Raw genomic sequence first — 19,719 nt, forward strand, 5'->3', positions numbered from 1 at the left:
GTGGAACAGACCTGATGGGCCAAATGGCCTTCTTCTGCCCCAATGTCTTATAGTCTTAGGATCTTATGGTACAGATCATTCATGGGCCTGGTGAATGGGGGGTAGGATTGGAGAGGCCCAGTGGTCTGCACTACTTATGCTGTCATGTTTCACATCAAGGTCATGAACTAACAGAGGTAAGCAGACACTGCTGAGACTGCGTTATTTTGCAAAGAAAAACTTTATTTTTCAGTTTACCAATTGCTCAATTAATACATTGATGGCAGGTCCTATCATTTACACCCAGCTAGCTTTTTTACTCAGCTCCATCACTGTTGCTGAGGGTTGACCTCCTGGCTATCCTTGATGATCAAGTTCCGATCAAGGAGGATGGTCTCTATGATTCCAGGAACTCGGTGCATTATCAAGGTTTTATCCCTGCCCACTGCACTTCCAATGCCTGGTCTGTTTGAACATCTTGCCGAAAATAGTTCTCATATTATTTGTCATAGTCAATTATTTTGTTTGGGGATCGTCACTTCTTTTGTTGTATTCTTCCGCCGCCGCCGTCTTCCTCGTGGTTTTCCCCAGCGGAAATGTTCCATCCTTTTGGCCCTTTTCAGACTGGGGTTAGCTGCTTTGCAGCCATCAACACATACCTGTGGACAAATTAAAACAAAGATCACTTTCAACTGGATTGCAGACAAGTGCAAGGTGTTGCAGTTCAGTAGGAACAACCAGGGAAGGTCTTATAGAGAGAAGAGAAGGGTGCTGCGGAGTGTAGTAGAACAGGGAATACAGGTACATATTTCATTGAAAGTAGTGTCAGATGTAGATAGGGTTGGAAAGAAAGCTTTCAGCACGTTGGCCTTCATAAATCAATATACCGAGTACAGGAAATGGAATGTTATGTTCAACTTGTATAATCTTGTATAATGAACTCCTAATCTGGAGTTTTGTAAGCAATTTTGGTTACCTACGTGCCTACAGGAAAGATGTAAGCAAGGTTGAAAGAGTACAGAGAAAATTTACAAGGATGTTGTCACGCCTGGTGGACCTGAGATAATAAGGAAAGATTAAATGGGTTAGGACAGCATTCTTCAGGATGTAGAAGATTGAAAGAAGATTTGATAGGAATTTGCTACACTATGAGTGTTATAAATTGCGTATATACAAGTAGGCTTTTTGTACTGAGGTTGGGTGGTGCTACAACCAGAGGGCATCGGTTAAGCTTGAAAAGGTGAGACATTTAAGAAGAATATGAGGTGAAATGTCTTCGCTCAGAGGGTTGTAAGAGTTTGGAAAGAAGCCACCAGCACAAGTGATGCATGCAAGCTCAATGTCAACCATTTGCAAAGTTTGGTTTGGTGCATGGATGGAAGGGGTATGGAGGCCTATGGTCCCAGTGCAAGTAGGCAAATGGTTTTGGAATGGATTAGATGGGCTAAAGAGCCTGCTTCTGTGCTGTACTTATCTATGACTCGATGAATCTCACACAGAATAGAGTATAAAAGCTACAGAGGCAATACTGTGCAGGTAAGAGATAAAATGCATGGCCATTGTACTTATCTATGACTCGATGAATCTCACACAGAATAGAGTATAAAAGCTACAGAGGCAATACTGTGCAGGTAAGAGATAAAATGCATGGCCATTGCGAAGTAGTTTGCAAGGTTAAGTGTTCATCGGATCATACAAGAGATCTGTTCAAGAATCTGAAAGCAATGGGTTAGAAGCTGTCCTTGAGTCTGCTGGGATGTGCTTTCAGGATTTTGTATCTTCTGTCCAGAGTGGGTAGGATCTTTGATGATGTTGTTTGCTTTACTGAGGCAGTGAGAAGTGTAGACAGAGACCATGGAGGGGAGGCTCAATATTCTCAGTGACTTGGCTTCCTCAGCCACCTGTGGCAAGTAATTCCACAGATTCACCACACTCTTGCTAAAGAAATTTCTCCTCATTCCTGTTCTAAATAGATGTCCCTCTATTCTGAGACTGTGCCTCTGGGCCAAGACCACCCCCCCATTATAGGAAATATCCTCTCCACATCCACTCTATCAAGGCCTTTAGGCCTCAGGAGGGATAAAACAGACTGGGGCAAGTGCAGTACTGATTCAGCGACTCTTCTTATGGTTTGGTAAGATGCATCTTCTTCTGGTGTCACAGTATGGACTAGATGGGCTGAATGGTCTGTTTCTGTGCGGTAGTGTTCTTTGGCTGTCTGCTTGTCACCTTTCTGGGGCTGTACTGCAAGCTCCCAATTACCAACAGAAACTAGAGCAGGGAGATTGCAAGAAGTATTGGCTTGTGATGGTGGAGCTTTTAACTTTCCTAACTGAGACTGGGATTGCCATAGTGCTCAAGGCTTAGTTTGGGTAGACTCTATTCAACAATGTTTCCTCAGCCAATATATCGTGGCCTTTTACTGGACAGAAGGTAAGTTTGACCTTCTCCTTGGAAATAGGTCAGGACAAGTGGGTGAGGATCAGGCTGATGATCACTGACATTTGTTGTTTTGCTGCAACCATACAGTACAATACACATAAAAATAGACTGTAAGTTACAATAGCAGATACAAAATAAATCAATAATGTCAAGAAGAGCCATTTAGTGAGGTAGTGTTCACGGGATCTTGGACCATTCAGAAATTTGATGGCAGAGATGAAGAAGCTCTTCCTAAACTGTTGGGAGTGTGTGTTTTTTATTTATTTGAAGAAACAACACAGAATGGTCCTTCTGGCTACTTGACCACACCACCCAGAAACCGCAACAATCCCAATTTAACCCTATCCTACTGACGGTACAACTATTACACTGACCAACTAACCTACCACTACGTCTTTGGACTGTGGGAGGAAATAAGAGGACCTTGAGAGAACCCAGCATTTCAGGGGGAAGATGTACAGAGACTCAGCTCCCTGCATTCCTACTTCCTTTCATAGGCCCTTTCAGCTCATGAAACACAGCAATCTGCTTCCCACCTATTTAACCCCAGTTGAATAATAGTACAATTTATAATAATCAACTAACATTCTAACCAGTACCTCTTTGGAATGTATGATGAAACCAGAGCACCTGGAGGAGACCATAACTGTCAGTGGAAGAACCTACAAACTCCTTATGGAATGGTACAGTAATTGAACTCCGAGCTCCAGAACACCCCAAAATGAAATAACTTCATGCTACTATTCTGCCTTGAATTGGGATGATGCACTTGGGCTTTGTGGAAAAAGAGGTAACCTTAACAAATGGAATCCTTGCGAGGTTCATTAGGTGGACTCTTTTTTTCTTTTACATAGCAGTCTGCTCCCCAATAAACTTTCACACCCTGACTAATGAAGAACTAATCAACTTCCACCTCAAATAACTACAACAACTTGGCTTTCTCAGCTGCCTGTGACAATGAATTCCACAGATTCACCACTCTCTGGCAAAACAAATTCCTTCTAATCTTGTAATACTGTATGGAACTGTTCCTGTCCGAGTACCTGTCCAAATGTCCTTGTATTTGAACTAATACCTCATTAAACCCTTCCTGTCCAAATGTCCTTGTGTTTGATGTAATATCTCACTGAAACCATTCCTGTCCATGCACCTGTCCTAATGTCCTTGTGTTTGACCTAATATCTCACTAAACTAATGTTGAAATACAATGTTGGAAAGTATATAGTCATGCACTTTGGTGGAAGAAATACACAGTCAGACTGTTATATAGATGGGTGGAGCATTCAAAATGCAGAGGTGTAAAGGGACTTGTGAGTCCTTGTGCAAGATACCTGAAATGTTAACCTCCAGGTTGAGTCAGTTGTGAAGAAGGCAAATGCAATATTGACATTCATTTCTAGAGGTATAGAACAAAAGAGCATGGACATGATTTTGAGGCTCTATAAGGCACTTGTGAGACCACACTTGGAGTATTGTGTGCAGTTTTGGGCTCCTTATTTTAGAAAGGATATAATGACATTGGAGAGGGTTCAGAGAAGATTCATGGTTATGATTCCAGTAATGAAAGGGTTCCCGTATGAGGAACATCTGGCAGCTTTTGAGCTGTATTTCCTGGAGTTCAGGAGAATGATGGGGGATCTAATGGAAAATTCTGAACATCCAAAGGCCTGAACAGATTAGATAAAGCAGTTATTTCACATGGTAGGTGACTCCAAGAGAAGAGAGCATGACCTCAAGATTGAAAGACTTCCTTTTAGAACTGAGATGCGGAGAAGTTACTTCATTCAGAAAGTGGTAAATCTGTAGAATATGTTGCCTTGAGCGGCTGTGGAGGCCAGGTCATTGGATATAGTTAAGGCAGAGATAGAGAGGTTCTTGATTAGCCAGGGCTTCAAAGGGTACGGGGTGTGGGGAGTGGGGATGACTGGAAGAATTAGATCAGCCCGATTGAATGGCAGAGAGGCCTCAATGGGCAGAATGCCCTACGTCTGCTCATATATCCTATGGTCTTATGGTGTAAACAGTTCCCATCCATGTAGCTGTCCAAATGTCCTTCTGTTTGACCTAATACCTCGCTAAATGGTTCCCATCAAATGTCAGAGTGTTGGAACTAGTATCATATTCTTACTCATAAGGTGTGAAAGAGAGATGAGAGTGGATATTGGACCACTGGAAAACAATGCTGGAGAGGTAGTAATGGAGAACAATGTAATAGAGGATGAACTGAATAAATATTTTGCATCAGTCTTCACGGTGTAAGACACTAACAGTATGGTAGAAATTCCAGAAATTGGGAGCATGGAATGTGTGAAGTTACTAAAACTATAGAGAAGGTTCTTGGTAAACTGAAAGGAACTAATAGATGGATAGTATAGCAAGTAGTCACACCAAGGCCTCGGGAGACAGATAAGTGGGTAACAGTCAGGAGAGGGAAGGGCAAGACTCAGATACTTGAGAGTAACTCTGTGGCTGTCCAGCCTGAACAATAATTAATTCTGTTTCAGTAATGTTGGTGGTGGGGGGTGGGGTGGCCTACCTGCGGGAAGCAACATTGGCCATGCCTCTCCACAGAGTTTGGCCCTGTGGCTCAGAAGGGTAGGGAAAGGAAGAGGATGGCAGCAGTGATAGGGGACTCCATAGTTAGGGAGTGAGACAGGCGATTCTGTGGAAACAAGAAAGAAACTAGGATGGTAGTTTGCCTCCCCGGTGCCAGGATCCGGTATGTTTCAGATTGCATCTACGATATCCTGCAGTGGGAAGGAGAACAGACAGTGGTTGTGATATATATTGGTACCAATGACATAGGTAGGAAAAGGGAGGAGATCCTGAAAACAGACTACAGGGAGTTAGGAATGAAGTTGAGAAGCAGGATCACAAAGGTAGTAATCTCAGGATTACTGCCTGTTCCACATGACAGTGAGTATAGGAGTAGAATAAAGTGGAGGATAAATGCATGGCTGAGGGATTGGAGCAGGGGGCAGGGATTGAGATTTCTGAATCATTGGGACCTCTTTTAGGGCAGGCGTGAACTGTAAAAAAAGGACGGGTTGCACTTCCATCCCAGGGGGACCAATATTGTGATGGAGAAGTTTGCAAAAGCTGTTGGAGAGGGTTTAAACTGGAATTGCTGGGGGGGGGGGGTGGGTGGGAACCGAATAGAAGAAATGGAGGAAGAGGCGGTTGGCTCACAAATAGAGAAAACTTGTAGAAAGTGCAAGAGGGAAGATAGGCAAATGATGGAGAAGGGACGTATTCAGTCCGATGGTTTGAGATATGTCGATTTCACTGCAAGGAGTATTATGAACAAAGCGGATGAGCTTAGAGCATGGATTAGTAATTGGAGCTATGATGTTGTGGCCATTACAGAGACTTGGATGGTGCAGGGGCAGGAATGGCTACTTCAAGTGCCAGGCTTTATATGTTTCAGGAAGGATAGGGAGGGAGGAAAAAGAGGTGGGGGCATGGCACTGTTGATCCGAGATAGTGTCACGGCTACACCAAAGATATAAGTCATTGAGGGGTTGTCTACTGAGTCTCTGTTGCTGGAGATTGGGAACAGGAAGAGTCAATAACTCTACTGGGTGTTTTTCATAGACCACCCAATAGTAACAGGGACATCGAGGAGCAGATAGGGAGACAGATTCTGGAAAGGTGTAATAACAGGGTTGGCATGATGGGAGATTTTAATTTCCCAAATATTGATTGGTATCTCCCCAGAGCAAGTTGTTTAGATGGTGTGCAGTTTCATAGGTATGTTCAGAAAGTTTTCTTGACACAATATCTAGATAAGCCTACAAGAGGAGAGGCTGTACTTGATTTGGTATTGGGAAATGAATTGGGTCAGGTGTCAGAGCTCTCAGTGGGAGAACATTTTAGAGATAGTGATCACATTCTATCTCCTTTACCATAGCATTGGAGAGGGGTAGGACCAGACAAGTTAGGAGAGTTTTTAAGTGGAGTAAGGGGAAATATGAGGCTACCAGGCAGAAACTTGGAACATAAATTGGAAACAGATGTTCTCAGGGAAATATACAGCAGAAATGTTGCAAACGTTCAGGGGACATTTGCATGGAGTTCTACATAGGTACTTTCCAATGAGACAGGATGGTAGAGTACAGGAACCGTGGTGTACAAAGGCTATTGTAAATCTAGTCAATAAGAAAAGACAAGCTTATAAAAGGTTCAAAAACTGGGTTATGATAGAGATTTTGAAGATTATAAGGCTAGCAAGAAGGAGATTAAGAGTGAGGTTATGAGATCCAGAAGCAGTCATGAGAAGGCCTTGGCAGACAGGATTAAGGAAAACCTCAAGGCATTCTACAAGTATGTGAATAGCAAGAGGAAAAGACATGAGAGAATAGGACCAATCAAGTGTGACAGTGGAAAAGTGTGTCTGGAACCAGAGGAGACAGCAGAGGTACTTAATGAGTACTTCGCTTCAGTATTCACTACGGAAAAGGAAATTGGTGATTGTTGGGATGATTTACAGTGGACTGAAAAACTTGAGATTATAGATATTAAGAAAAAGGATGTGCTGGAGCTTTTGGAAAGCATCAAGTTGGACAAGTCACTGGGACAGGATGAGATGTACCCCAGGCTACTGTGGGAGATGAGGGAGAAGATTGCTGAGCCTCTGGTGATGATCTTTGCATCATCAATGGGAACGGGAGAATTTCCAGAGGATTGGAGGGTTGCGGATATTGTTCCCTTATTTAAGAAATAGAGTAGGGAGAGCCCTGGAAATTATAGACCAGTGAGTCTTACTTCAGTGATTGATAAGTTGATGGAGAAGATCCTGAGAGGCAGGATTTATGAAAATTTGGAGAGGCATAATATGATTAGGAATAGTCAGCATGGCTTTTTCAAAGGCAAGTTGTGCCTTATGAGTCTGACTGAAATTTTTAAGGATGTGACTAAACACATTGATGAGGGTAGAGCAGTAAAGGTAGTGTATATAGATTTCAGCAAGGCATTTGATAAGGTACCCCATGCAAGGCTTATTGAGAAAGTAAGGAGGCATGGGATCCAAAAGGATATTGCTTTGTGGATACAGCACTGGCTTGCCCACAGCAGCCAAAGAGTGGATGCAGACAGGTCATATTCTACATGGAGGTCTGTGACCAGTGGTGTGCCTCAGAGATCTGTTCTAGGACCCCTACTCTTTGTGATTTTAACAAATGACCTGGACGAGGAAGTGAAGGGATGGGTTAGAAAGTTTGCTGATGACACAAAGGTTGGGGGTCTCATCGATTGTGCGGAGGGCTGTCAGAGGTTACAGTGGGACAATGATATGATGCAAAACTGGGCTGAGAAGTGGCAGAAGGATTTCAACCCAGATGTGTGAGGTGGTTCATTTTGGTAGGTCAAAGATGATGGCAGAATATAGCATTAATGATAAGACTCTTGGCAGTGTGGAGGATCAGAGGGATCTTGTGGTCTGACTCCATAGGACACTCAAAACTGCTATGGAGTTTTGTGGTTAAGAAGGCATACAGTGCATTGGCCTTCATCAAACATGCGATTGAGTTTAAAAGCCGAGAGGTAATGTCATAGCTATATAGGACCCTGGTCAGACCCCACTTGGGGTACTGTGCTCAATTCTGGTCGCCTCACTACAGGAAGGATGTGGAAACCATAGAAGGAGTGCTGAGGAGATTTTCAAGGATGTTGCCTGGATTGGGAAGCATGTCTTATGAGAATAGGTTGAGTTAACTCGGCCTTTTTTCCTTGTGCGGCGGAGGATGAGAGGTGACCTGACAGTGGTGTACAAGATGATGAGAGACATTGATCATGTGGAAAGTCAGAGTCTTTTTCACCGAGCTGAAATGGCTAGTATGAGAGGGAACAGCTTTAAGGTGCTTGTAAGTAGGTACAGAGGAGATGTCAGGGGTAAGTTTTTTTATGCAGAGGGTGGTGTGTGCATTAAATAGGCTGTCAGCAAGAGACTCCTGGATTGGTACATGGAGCTTAGAAAAATAGAGGGCTCTGGGTAACCGTAGATAATTTCTACAGTAAAAAGAAGTTTGGCACGCCTTTGTGGGCTGTAGGCTTTCTAAGTTTCTATGTCTGAAGATGGATAAGTCACCTGGACCAGAAGGTGTACAACTTAAGGTTCTGAAAGAGTTGGTGGAAGAGATTGTGGAGGCATGTGTAATGATCTTTCAACAATCGCTAGTTTCTAGAATGGTCCTGGAAGATTGGAAAATTCCAAATTGTTACACCATTCTTCAAAATGGTAGAGGCAGAAGAAAGATAACTACAGGCCCAGTTAGTCTGATCTCAGTGGTTGCAAAGATGATGGAGTCAATTGTTAAGGATGCGTTCTCAGCATACTTGGAGGCACATGATAAATTAGGCCATTGTCGACATGGTTTCCTCTAGGGAAAAACATTGCCTGACAAATTTGTTGGAATTCTTTGAAGAACAAACAAGGCAAAGGAGAACTGGTTGATGATGTGTCCTTGGATTTTCAGACGGCATTTGACCAGGTGACAAACATGAGGCTGATTTTCAAGTTATGAGCCTGTTATATTACAGGGAAGATTCTTGCATGGATATAGCAGTGGCTGATTGGCAGCAAGCAAAGTGTGGGACTAAAGGGAGCAAACACGAGGAAATCTGCAGATGCTGGAAATTCAAGCAACACACACAAAATGCTGCTGGAACGCAGAAGGTCAGGCAGCATCTATAAGAAGAAGTACAGTCAACATTTCAGGCTGAGACCAATTGCTTGGATGTGTCAGTTGCACAAAAAAATCTGTGGAGAAACTCAGCAGGCCAGGCAGAATCTATGTCCCTGCTTCTGAAACTGGTTAAAGTGGGTTGTACGGTAGTTCAGCGCTTTACGTGATGGAGATCACCAATTACGCTTCAATTCCCACCTCTGCCGGGAAGGAGCTTCAACGTTCTGCACGTGGCCGTGTGGGTGTTCCGGTCTCCTCCCACATTCCAAAAATGCACAGATTAGGGTTAATTTGTTGTGGGCATGCTATGGTGCTAGACAGGCTTAGACAGAGTGGACATAGAGAGGATGTCTCTTAGAACAGAGATGAGGAGGAATTTCTTTAGACAGAAGGTGGTGAATTCATTGCTATAGTAGCTATGGAGTCCAGGTCATTGGGTATATATAAAGTGGAACTTGAAAGCTTCTGGATTAGTCAGGGTTAGTTAGAGCAGGCAGAAGAATGGGGCTGGTGGGGCTAATAAAAGGCCGCACCGGGAGCACCGGACACCGTATATCACACCAGCTGACTCACAGGTGAAGTGTCGCCTCCAGGTGAGGTGACCCGACACAGACTGGGAGACCGTTGTGCTGAACACCTACACTCTGTCCGCCAGAGAAAGTTGGACCTCCCAGTGGCCACACACTTTCATTCCATGTCCCATTCCCATTCTGATATGTCTATCCATGGCCTCCTGTACCGTCAAGATGTAGCCACTCTCAGGTTGGAGGAACAACAACTTATATTCTGTCTAGGTAGCCTCCAAGCTGATGGCATGAACATTGATTTTTCTAATTTCCATTAATCCCCCTCTCCTTCTTACTGCATCCCTTATCTATCTATCTGTTTGTTTGTTTATTTATTTATTTATTTCCCATCCCTCCCCCTTTTCCCCTTTTCTCTCTCTGTCCCTCTCACAATCACATCTTGCCTGCTCTCCATCTCTCTCTGGTGCTCTCCTCCCCTATCTTTCTCCCTAGGACTCCCATCCCATAATCCATTCCCTTCACCAGCTGTGTATCCCTTTTGTCAATCAACTTTCCAGTTCTTAGCTTCACCCCTCCCCCTCTTGTCTTCTCCTATCATTTTGGATCTTCCCCGCCCCATCCCACTTTCAAATCTCTTACTATCTTTTCTTTCGGTTTGTCCTGATGAAGGGTTTTGGCCCTAAACGTCGACTGTACTTCTTCCTATAGATGCTGCCTGGCCTGCTGCATTCCACAAACATTTTGGGAATAAGGGGACCGCAACAGATTTGGAGAATGGGCAGAGAAATGGCAGATGGAATACAATGTCGGGAAGTGTTCGGGCTTGCACTTTGGTCGAAGTAATGGAAGGGTTCTGACCGAGGGTGTCAGCCCGAAAGATCGACAGCGCTTCTCCCTATAGATGCTGCCTGGCCTGCTGCGTTCAACCAGCATTTTGTGTGTGTTCCTTGAATTTCCAGCATCTGCAGATTTTCTCATGTCTGCTAATAAAAGTGTTGACTGTTTTCTAAATGGAGAGGAAATGAAAAAAACTGAGGTGCAAGGGGACTTGAAAGTCGATGTGCAGGGATCCCCAGAGGTCAATTTGCAGGTTGAGTTTGTGGTGAGGAAGGAAAATGCAATGTTTTCATTCATTTCAAGAGCACTAGAATATAAAAGCAAGGATGTAATGTTGAGATTTTAGAAAGCCTCACTTGGAGTATTGTGAGCAGTTTTCCACCCCTTATCTCAGAAAGAATAGGCTGAGACTGGAGAGGGTTCAAAGGAAGTTTGTGAAAGTGATTCCAGGTTTGAATGTCTTATTATATGAAGATGTTTGATGGCTCTGGGCATGTATTCATAACAATTCAGAAGAATGAGCGGTGATCTCATTGAAACCTATCGAATGATGAATGGCCTTGATATACTGGCTGTAGAGAGGATGTTTCCTTTGGTGAGAGAGCCTTACACAGCCTCAGATTAGAGAGGCATGATGCTGGAACAGAGGTGAGGAAGAACCTCTAACCAGAGAGTGGTTAATATGTGGAATTCTTTGCCATAGGCAGCTGTGGAGACCAAGTCTTTATGTATATTTAAAGCAGAGGTTGATAGATTCTTGACTGGTCGGGGCATGAATGGATATGGAGAGATGGCTGGAGATGGGGCTTAGAGGAAAATTGGTTCAGCCATGTTGAAATTGGTGGAGCAGAGTCAATGAGCCAAATGGCCTATTTCTGCTCCTTTGTTTGTGGTCATGTGGTCTTAGCTGTTTCTGTTTCAACTATCCTTCTGTTTGATCTAATATTGTACTCAGTGATTCCTGCCTATATATTTGTCCAGATGTCTTTGTGGTTGACCTAATATCCCAATAATTCATTCCTGCCATATACCTGTTAAACGATCCTTCTGTTTCATCCAATATTGTACTCAGTGATTCCTGCCAATATATCTGTCCAAGTGTCTTTGTGCTTGACCTCATCTCTAGCTAAACCACTGAAATGTTAAGAGAGTCATGGAACACTTTAACATGCTGGTCAATTGGGAAAATCAGAATGGCAATGTATCTCAAGAGAGTGAGTTTGTTGAATCCCCCAAGGTGGCTTTTTAAGGTGGTTTGTCATTGAGCATACTGCATTGCGTGTTATGTAATGAAATGGAAGCAATTAGGGAGGTAGAGATCACAATATGATTGAGTTCAACTTGAAATTTGATAGGGAGAAATTAAAGTCTGATGTAGCAGTATTTCAGTGGAGTAAAGGAAATTACACTGGTATGAGAGAGGACTTGGCCAAAATAAATTGGAAGGAGCTGCTGGCAGGGATGACAGCAGAGCAGCAATGGCCTGAGTTTCTGGGGAAAGTAAGGAAGGTGCAGGATAGATGTATTCCAAAGACAAATAAATATTCTGACAAAATAGTACAACGGTGTCTGACAAGGGACGTTAAACCTAATGTAGAACTGAAAAAGAAGGCATACCATAAACCAAAAATTAGTGGGATGACAGAGGATTTAGAAGCTTTTAAAAACATACAGAAAGCAACTAAGAGACTCATTAGAAGGGACAAGATGAAATATGAAAGCAAGCCAGTGAATACTATCCAGGTGGAAAGAAAAAGCTTTGGAGAATGTGCAAGAAAGTGGCCACCAAAATATAATGTTGGAAAATGCATGGTCATGGACTTTGGTAGTAGGAATAAATGTGCAGACTATTTTCTAAACGGGGAGAAATCCAAACATCTGAGACGCAAAGGGTCTTGGGAGTCCTTGTACAGAGCAACATGAAGGTTAACTTGCAGGTTGAGTTGGTGGTGAGGAAGGCAAATGCCATGTTAGAATTCATTTCAAGAGGTCTAGAATACAAGAACAGGGATGGGATGCTGAGTCTACAAGTCCAATAAGGCATTTGTGAGGCCTCACCTTGAGTATTGTGAACAGTTTTGGGTTCCTCAACTAAGAAAAGTTGTGCTGACATTGGATAGGATTCAGAGGAGGATCACAAGGATGATTCTGGGAATGAAAGGGTTACCATATGAGGAATGTTTGATGACTCTGGGTCTGCACTCGCTGGAATTTAGAAGGATGAGGGCAGGATCTCATTGAAACCTTTCAAATGTTGAAAGGCCAAAACCTGAGTAGATATGGAAAGGATATTTCCTCTGATGAGAGAGTCCAGCACAAGAGGGAACAGACTCAGAATAGAGGGGTGTCATTTAAAATAGAGATAGGGAGCAATTTCTTTAGTCAGAGGGTGGTAAATTTGTGGAATCTGCTACCACAGGCAGCTGTGGAGGCCAGGTTGTTGGGTGTATTTAAGGTGGAGATTGATTGGTTCTTGTTTGGCCATGGAATCAAAGGTTACAGAGAGAAGGCTGGGGAATAGAGTTGAGGAGCGATAAAGAAACGGGTCAGCCATGATTGAATGGTGGAGCAGACTCGATGGGTCAAATGTCCTAATTCTATTCCTATGTCTCAATGTCTTATTGTCTAAACCATTCCTGTTCATGTACCTGTCCAAATGTCCTTGTATTTTACCTAATATCTTACTAAACTGTTCCTGTTTGTGTACCTGTCCAATTATCATTGTTTGATGTAATGTCCCACTAAACCATTCCTGCCATGTACCTGTACAAATGTCAGTGCGTTTGACCGAATATTCTACTAAACCATTCTCATCCATATACCTGTCCACATGTTCCTTAAACCTACTGTTTTCCAACACTACGTATGAGGGAGAAAAACCCTTGCCTTCAATGTCCTCTTTAAAATCCTATCCTTCCCATCTTCATCCTATGTCCTCAAGTTATAGACTCATACCTTCCCCATCCTGGGGAAAAGACTGACTGGGTCCAGAGGAGACAGACGAGAATGATTTTGGGAATAAAATGGTTACTATGTGAGGAGTGTTTGATAGCATGTGAATCTAGGCCTGCTGGATTTCAGAAGAATGAGGGGCGGGAGGGGGGTCTCTTTGAAACCTTTCAAATATTGAACAGTCTAGATAGGGTGGATGTGAAGAGAAAGTTTCTAATATTGGCAGAGTCCAGGTCCAGAGGGCACAGTCTCAGAATACAAGGACATCTTTTCAGAACAGAGATAAGGGAGAATTTCTTTCGCTGGAGGGTACTGAATCTGTGGAAATTGTTCCATCAGGCAGCTGTGGAGGCAAAGTCATGGTATAGAAAGTGGAGGCTGATAGTTTCTTGATTAGTCAGGACATCAAAGGGAGAAGGAGGGAAAATGTAGTTGAGAGCAACAACAAATCAGACATGATGGAATGGCAGAGCAGGCTCGATGGGGTGAATGGCCTAATCCTGCTCCTCTATCTTATGGACTTCCTATGCCTTTGGTAACATTATAAATCTCTATAAGGTTATCCCTCAGCCACCTTTGCTCAAGGCAACATGGTTTCTTCTGCACACACCCTAGCGAAATCCCAAGCTTCCAACACACAGGTCTGGTCTTACCAATGTCCTGTACATCTGTAAAATTATGTCCCAACCTTTGTATTGAGTGCCCAGTTCAATGAGGGTAATCCTGAGAGTAAATACCAACAACACAAGAGATTCTGAGAAGCTGGGATCGAGAGCAAAACTCACAAAATGATGGAGCATCACAGCAGCTAGGCAGCATCAATGGGAATGAATAATCAGTCGATGTTTCAGGCTGCGACACTTCATGGGGACGTGAAAGGAACAGGAAAGAAATCAAACTAAGTAGGAGAACAAGCCAGAGGCTGATGGGGTGATGGGGTGATGGGGAGGGTGGGTGAAGTGGGAAGCTGGGAGGTGATAAGTGGGAAAGGTGAAGGCTGAAGAAGACATCTGATATGAGAGGAGAGTGGACCGTGGAGGAAAGTGAAGAATGGGGGAAGATCCATAGGTGAGGGGTGCACTAAAATGAAGACAATTGAAAATGAAAAGTTCAGGAGAGGATAAAAGACCTAGGGAAGGTGTGGGTCTGCAGGAACTCAGTCAGTCAGGCAACATCTATGAGAGGGAATAAAGAGTCAATGTTTGGGACCAGGGGCACACCGTGTTCTTTGCATGCAATCGTGGCCAACAGAGGCTCTGGCTTCACTGCAACATACCGTCATCTCCTCAAATACGGACAGATCGTAGCAGTTTTTTTCCATTATGCAATTCAGTATATCACTGGACGCAGCCCACAGAGTAAACAGAACAGGCAAGAGACCTCTCCATATCGACAGCCACATCATAAGCAGAAGACAGGATCAGCAGTGTCTACGAGGTTAAAAGAGAAAGCATTCGTCATTAACTCCTCCGTTCCAGTGCCCTGTGACACAGACTGTATTCCCATTGACATTAAACCAGCACCCTTACACCATCCTTCAGTGACCCCTCTCTCCCAGCACTCTGTGTCTCTGACGGTATTCCGATTGATGATAATCCAGCACCCTCACAACGTCCATCAGTAACTTCTCTGCCCCAGTGTACTGTGTCACTGATTGACATTAACTGAGCTCCCTCACACTATCTGTCAGTGACTCCTGCTAACTAGCACCCTGTGTCACTTACTGTATCCCCACTGATGTTAATCCAGCTCTCTCACTGAACCCCACTTCCAGTGCCATATCACCAAATCTCAACTTGATTAGCCTATCCTCATAAGTCATGCTCTGTAATCCAGGCAGCACCATTGTAAATCTCCTCTGCACACCCTCTAAAGCTTCCAAATCCTTCCTACAATGAGACAACTAAAGCTGAACACAATACCCCAAGTGTGACCTCACCAGGGTTTCATAGAGCTGCAACACTGCCTTGAGTTTCTTGAACTCAATCTACTGGCCAACACACCATATGCTTCTTTAACAACTCTTTTGATTCAGGCAGCTAATTTATAGAAGTGGACAACAAGATCCCTCTGTTCATCCACCCTCCCAAAAATCCAGCCGTTAACCCTCCACCATCCAAAGTCAAACACTTCCTATTTTTCTGGGTTCAACTCCATCTGTCATTGTGCAGCCCAGCTCTGCATCCTATCAAAGTTGTGTTGTAACTTACGCCAAACATCTACTCTATCCACAACACACCAACCTTCATGTCATCTGTAAATGTTTGAACACAGTTTGCAACTTTTTCAGCCCCATCATTTATAAATATCAGAAAGAGCAGGAATCCCAGAACAGATCCCTGTGGAACACGACCAGTCACCGACCTCCTGGCGAACACCACAAAAATATATGCAAGTTGGCGTTTCGATTCATATCGCCATTGTATGGCAGCTCAGAAAAGTGCTCACAATTCACAGTGAGAACATGAACTGATGGGACCCCAAAAGCAAGTCCACAGGCTGTGAAGTCAGTCCAGTACTGTGTGGTGGTGTACAGCACCAAACTGCCGCAGCTCACAATACTATTAGATATTCTACTGGATAATCTCCTTGTGAACTACCATCACTATAAATCACAGTTTGTACTTTACCTTTAAGAAACCTACTTTTGAACAGTCTAAACGAACTAGCAATTCTGCAACCTTCGCTCTCAGGAATAGAGATACGGCACCTTGGAGTAGACAACAGGAGACAGGAGAGAGAACGCGCTGGGGCTGGCTTTAAACCCTCGGGATCCTGGACTGGTTTCAAAGTTCGAAGTAAAATTTATTAACAAAGTAAGTAAATCATACACAACCTTGATCATTTTCTTGTAGGCCCCCACAGGAAAACAAATACAGTGGCAAGCATTTGGTCCATATTGACAGACAAGGAAACTCATCAAACTCAACAACAGTTTTATTGTGATGCCCTCATCCTTCTGAATTCCAGCGAGTGCAGACACAGAGTTATCAAACATTCCTGGTATGATAAGCCTTTCATTCCTGGAATCATCCTTGTGAATCTTCTCTGGACGCTCTCCAATGCCAGCATGTCTTTCCTAAGATGAGGGGCCCAAACTTGTTCACAATACTCAAGGTGAGGCCTCACCAATGCCTTATAAAGTCTCAGCATCACTCCCTTGCTCTTGTATTCTAGAGCGCTTGAAATGAATGCTAACATGGCATTTGCCTTCCTTAACTCCAACTCAATTTGCAAGCTAAACTTCAGGGTGTTTGGAACAAGGGCTTCCTGCAGCTCAGATTCCTGGATTTTCTCCCCTTTCAAAAGATAGCCTGCACATTTATTTCTACTATCAAAGTGTATGACCATACATTTTCCAACATTGTATTTCCATTGCTACTTTCTTGCCCATTCTCCTAATCTGGCTAAGTCCTTCTGCATTCCACCCGTTTCCACAACACTACCTGCTCCTCCACCATATATATTAGTAGAGATAGACCATGAAATTATAGACCAGTGAGTCTTACCTCAGTGATTGGTAAGTTGATAGAGAAGATCCTGAGAGGCAGGATTTATGAAAATTTGGAGAGGTATAATTCGATTAGGAAGAGCCAGCACGGCTTTGTCAAGGGCAGGTCGTGCCCTACGAGCCTGATTGAATTTTTTGAGGATGTAACTAAACATACTAATGAAGGAAAAGCAGTAGATGTAGTGTATATGGATTTCAGCAAGACATTAGTTAAGGTACTCCATGCAAGGCTTATTGAGAAAGTAAGTAGGCATGGGATCTAAGGGGATATTGCTCTGTGGATGGAGAACTGGCTTTCCCACAGAAGGCAACGAGTGGTTGTAGACTGGTCATATACTACACGAAAGTCAGTCACCACGGGAGTGCCTCAGGGATCTGTTCTGGGACCATTACTCTTTGTGATTTCTATAAATTACCTGGATGAGGAGGTGGAGGGATGGATTAGTAAGCTTGCTGATGACACTAAGGTTGGAGGTGTTGTGGATGGTGTGGAGGGCTGTCAGAGATAAACGTGGGACATTGATAGAATGCAAAACTGGGCTGAGAAGTGGCAGATGGAGTTCAACCCAGATAACTGTGAAGTGCTTCATTAGGTCAAATATGATGGCAGAATATAGTAATAATGGTAAGACTCTTGGCAGTGCTGAGGATCAGTGAGATCTTGGTGTCTGAGTCCATAGGCTGCTCAAAGCAGCTGTACAGTTTGTCTCAGTGGTTAAGAAGGCGTATGGTGCATTGGCCTTCATCAATCATGGATATGAATTTAGGAACTGAGAGGTAATGTTGCAGATATATAGGACCCCGGTCAGGCTCCACTTGGAGTACAGTATTGTTTTGGTCGTCACACTACAGGAAGGATGTGGAAGCCATAGAAAGGGTGCTGCTGAGATTTACAAGGATGTTGCCTGGATTGGGGAGTATGCCTTATAAGAATATATTGACTGAACTCAAGCCTTTTCTCCTTGGAGTGGAGGATGAAGGTGACCTGATAGAGGTGTATAAGGTGTTGAGAGGCATTGATCATGTGGATATTCAAAGGCTTTCTCCCAGGGCTGAACTGGAAACAATTGGACACAGGTTTAAGGTGCTGGGGAGTAGGTACAGAGGAGATTTCAGGGGTAAGTTTTTTTACTCAGAGTTGTGAGTGCATAGAATGGTCTGCTGGCAAAGGTGGTGGAGGCAGATATGATAGAATCGTTTAAGAGGCTCTTGGATAGGTACATGGAGATTAGAAAAACTAGAGGGCTATAGGTAAGCCTGGTAATTTCTAGGGTAGGGTCATGTGGGCCGAAGGGCCTGTATTGTGCTATAGGTTTTCTATATTAATTTCCCATTTGCTCCTAATTCTCTTTGATGAAAGGACACCTGGTTTCCATCAGGACTGGCAGCATAAGAACTCCGGCATTACAACCACTAGTTGCCAGATCATTGGTTTTGCCTGTGTGTTAATTAATGTTTTCCGACTGCTTAGGACTGTGTGTTCTAAGTTCTGCTCCAGTAGCAAGAATTACCTGTGAAACTCAGGCTTTTCATGTCAAGATCAGTTCTCCAAGTTTTACTCCAGTTCCAAGGTTTACCTGTGAAACCCAGCCTCACTGCATCAAGGTATGTCTTCTAAAGTTTTACTTCAGCACCGAGGGTTGCCTAAGTAACTCCGTCTCTCTGTGCTGAGAAGAGTTTTGTCTGCTGTTTCCCTTTCAACACACCGTGTCAAGATAAATTCTGCCTGTCTCCTGCCTTCCTGCTCTCCCACCTGTTAGCCATTCAAGTCTGCATCCCAACTATATATCTGTGCCTGTGTCCTGCACTTGGGCTCGCCTCGTTCAGTGCAACATAACAATCTGGCCACCATGGACACAGTGAAAATGAATATGCTGCAACAAGCCATTGCCAGCCAGGGTTCCCTACTGGGTCTGCATGACCAACTCCTCCGGGTGTCCATGGAGACCTTTGTTCCCTGTCTGCTGACGTAACAAAGACCAGGTGGACAATGTATCCATTCATTTTATTCCATCCACTCCTGGAGCCCTGTCTAACCAGCCCAGACAGCCTGTAGTGGAAACCTCCTACATGTCAGCAACACCCCTGCACATAAAACCTCATGTACCTGAACCAGAACACTACGCTGGGCACTTGGGGAAGTGCCGGGCCTTCCTTCAGGGCTCCTTGGTGTTTCAAACAGCAGTCGTCCACATACTGCACGGATAAATCAAAGAATGCTTACATCATGGGGTTGTTGCGGGTAAGTGCCTTAGCGTGGGCCACCGCTGTTTGGGGCAATCAACTGGATATTGGCTCTTCTTTTGCCACCTTTATCACAGAAATCATGAAGATCTTGGACCACCCTGTCCATGGTAAAGATGGTGCCAAGCATCTACTCACTCTCCGCCAGGGCTCGCGCAGTGTTGCAGAATATTCCATGGAGTTCCGGATGTTAGCGGTCAACTCGGGGTGGGACGATGAGTCACTCCAGGTGGTTTTTCGGAATGGTATCAGCAACATGGCGAAAGATGAGTTGGTGGCCAGAGATGACACCGATAGCCTGGATTCCTTTATCTCCCTTGTCACCACGTTGGACAATCGTCTCCGAGAACACCATAGTGAAAGAATGGGTCATTCACCACCTGTGGCCACCCCACGGCACACATTACTGCTTCCCACCAGAACAAAGCTCTCTCCACCTGCTCCTGCTGCCCCTAGAGTAGCTCCCAGCTCAGCCATTTCCACCGCTCTGGGAGAGGGACCCAAGCAGCTGGGATGGAACCTGGAACCGCCTTTCCCCCACAGA

At 44.1% G+C, this 19,719-nt stretch overlaps 1 long non-coding RNA gene across 5 annotated transcripts in view; it reads right to left on the reverse strand.

The window, feature by feature from the left end:
* Positions 1–212: 212 nt before the first annotated feature.
* Positions 213–19,719, reverse strand: part of LOC132402576 (uncharacterized) — a 76,194-nt gene continuing 56,687 nt past the window's right edge. For all 5 annotated transcript variants that reach the window (XR_009514959.1, XR_009514960.1, XR_009514963.1 and 2 more), the window contains 2 exons: positions 14,697–14,850; positions 213–638 (listed from right to left, as the gene is read on the reverse strand). This is a non-coding gene — a long non-coding RNA (uncharacterized LOC132402576). The remainder of the gene's footprint in view (positions 639–14,696; positions 14,851–19,719) is intronic.

This window comes from Hypanus sabinus, chromosome 12, assembly GCF_030144855.1.
Source record: "Hypanus sabinus isolate sHypSab1 chromosome 12, sHypSab1.hap1, whole genome shotgun sequence".
Taxonomy (NCBI): Eukaryota; Metazoa; Chordata; class Chondrichthyes; order Myliobatiformes; family Dasyatidae; genus Hypanus; species Hypanus sabinus.